Consider the following 2705-nt stretch of genomic DNA (forward strand, 5'->3'; position numbering starts at 1 on the left):
GAGAAATTGCTTCCTACCTCTAGGTCACCAGTCTCATCTGTTTTTTTTTTTGTTTGTTTTGTTTTTTAAAGCTTTATAGATTGAGCTTTTATCCTTAGGTTTGTGATCCATCTCTTATTAATTTTTGTGTATGGTTTTGAGCTTGGGGTCTGCATGTGGCTAGCCAGTTGTTTTAGTACCATTTATTGAAAATACTGTTTTTGAACTTTCTGTTCTGTTCCAGTGTTTTGTTTGTCTGTGCTTATTGTCCTGATTACTGTCCTGATTACTACAGTTTGAACAGTAAATCTTGAAATCAAATATTGTTAGTACTCCAGCTTTATATATTTTCAGGATTAATTGGTTATTCTAGGTCATTGGCATTTTCAGGTAAATCAGCTTGTCAATCTAAATTTTTAAAATAGAAAGAGAAGCCTGGTTGGATTATGATTGGGATAGTATTGAAATGATGGGTTATTTAGGGGAGAATTGACATTTTAGCAATACTGAGTTTTCTAGTTATTAGTAGCATATCCTCTATTTAGGTCTTCTTTAATTTCTATTTGTGGTGTTTTGTAACTGTCAGTACAGAGGTCCTGTAAGTCTTTGTTAACCTTACTCCTACATATTAATAGTTTGTGTTATTTTGGTGCTATTATAAGTAGAACTGTTTTTTTTTTTTAAAGTTGCTTTTCATGTATTTGCTGGTAGTATTTAGAAATTCTGTTGGTTTTTTGTGTGTGTCTATGTGTGTGTATTAATTCCTTAGGATTTTCAGCATAAACAATCATGTAGTTTGTGAATAGGGACAATTTTACTTCTCTTCTTTGTTTTCATTTCTTTCTTTATTTTTGCCTGATTACACTGACTAGAACTTCCAGTGCAATGTTGAACAGAAGTGGTGAGAACAAACATCCTTGCCTTGTTCATGATCTTAAGGGGAAAGCATTTAGTCTTTCATCTTTAAGAATATTAGCTATCAGATTGATGAAGTTCCCTTCTGTTCTTTCTTTGAGGAGCATTTTTATCATGAGTAGGTATCAAATACTTATATACTTTTTAAAAAACAGTAAAACTTGTTTTTAGGACTTCACAGGTGTAGTGAATTACAGAATAATTTGGCATTGCTGTTATCTTCGTTATAAAATAGCGTTACATAACTGGCACTCGAACATGTAAATCGATTTACTAGGAGCCACTTCCACCTGGACAGAATTACTGTGATGATTCTATAGAATGTAGAGAAAGAAAATCTAATCATTGCCTTCAATGATAACATTTATTAAGCATTTCCCATGTCTAATGCACTGAGTTAGTAATTTACTATACTCCCAATGCTCCTGCCCTTGAAGTCTAAAAGATTTACTGAAGAATCAGACTGCTCACACCCATTTCCTTTTCTCTATTAGATTCTGTTACTTGTGTGTCCATTTTGTGCATTCTTTAGAAAGATGCTTTAGGAATTTTAGTTATGTCTTATTAACCTAAGGTGTAATTCGCTTTAAATTTTTCTTCCTTTTATGTTAATTTCCTTTATTAGCACATATGCAGTGCAAGTAAATGGGTTATAGTTGTTAAATTAAAAAATGAAAATGTATTTACTGATAGGATACTCCCTGGTATGTTAAATACTAACAGACTAACTTTGAATGGTTCTCACCTTTTTGTTGTTTTTTAAGAATGGTCCCTTTGGGGCAAGGAGGTTTTAGGTCTTCAACCTCATTTGTCCTGGGTTACCACTGGGGTTGAATGGGAAAAGACACAGAGTATTTAAGAGAAGAATGGCTTTGTTATATATGGGACTCAAGAATGGAAAACTCAAAAATCTTGCTCTGAAATTTGGAAATCAGGCAACAAAAAGGAGACCCTCCTGTGAATCACTTGTAGGATCCCTTGAAAATTGGAATGGGCCAGTCCTTGGCCCAACTCCGATATGCATGGCAAGCCTACCAATTCCATGCTGTTCTTCAGACCCCTTCCAATTGGAGGTCTTGCACATAGTTTCTGTGTACTTTTTTTTTTATCCTCTTGCTAGAGAGTTTTTTGGTTATTTCTGCCAAATGTGATAGCTTTCACAGCTTTTTAAATGTACTTGCTTGTTCCTTAGGCTTCCTAGATCACTCATAGCAGCATTTTGTTCATCGCAGCTTACAATCAAGTCTTACTTATTTTTAAAACTATATTGATATTCTGTTGTGATTGTTCCATTGAAAAATAGAATTTTAGAGCTAAATGATACCTTAGAAACCATATCTTCATAGTCCCTCAGTTATATTATAAATCACTTCACTATTAGAGGACCATTAGATTACAGACATTTATTTTAAGATCACAGGGTTAGACTCTTCAAGGTTAATTCTAGTCCAGTACTTTGAGATGAAAATTATAATTCTGTACTTTATTACCTTAGTGATGCCCAGTACTTCCTTCTCCCGTTTACCACACCCAGATTTCGTTTTATCTACTTCACCTGGAATTCTCACATGCCCTCTTGCATAGAATTATTGCTCTGTTTATTACCGAGTGGAATCCATGTTGAATTTCAGCAGGTTTCCCCCCGCCCCACATCTGCCTCTTTGATGGTAGCTGGGTTTACTGCCACTCACTTATTAGTGCCCTGGGTCTTAACAACCTTATTCAAACAAAACATCTTAAATGGAGGCATTAAACAGGTCACAACAGTGAGCCATTTTGTAGCTTTTGGTGCAATAAAATGGGTATGTTGT

At 34.6% G+C, this 2705-nt stretch overlaps 1 protein-coding gene across 1 annotated transcript in view; it reads left to right on the forward strand.

Moving 5' to 3' along the window:
- The window catches only part of SLC25A26 (solute carrier family 25 (S-adenosylmethionine carrier), member 26), a 210961-nt gene that overhangs the window by 143773 nt on the left and 64483 nt on the right, over positions 1-2705 (forward strand). The gene's annotated exons all lie outside the window — the stretch shown is intronic.

Source organism: Propithecus coquereli, unplaced genomic scaffold (genome assembly GCF_000956105.1).
Source record: "Propithecus coquereli isolate 6110/MARCELLA unplaced genomic scaffold, Pcoq_1.0 Scaffold1, whole genome shotgun sequence".
In the NCBI taxonomy this organism is placed as follows: domain Eukaryota; kingdom Metazoa; phylum Chordata; class Mammalia; order Primates; family Indriidae; genus Propithecus; species Propithecus coquereli.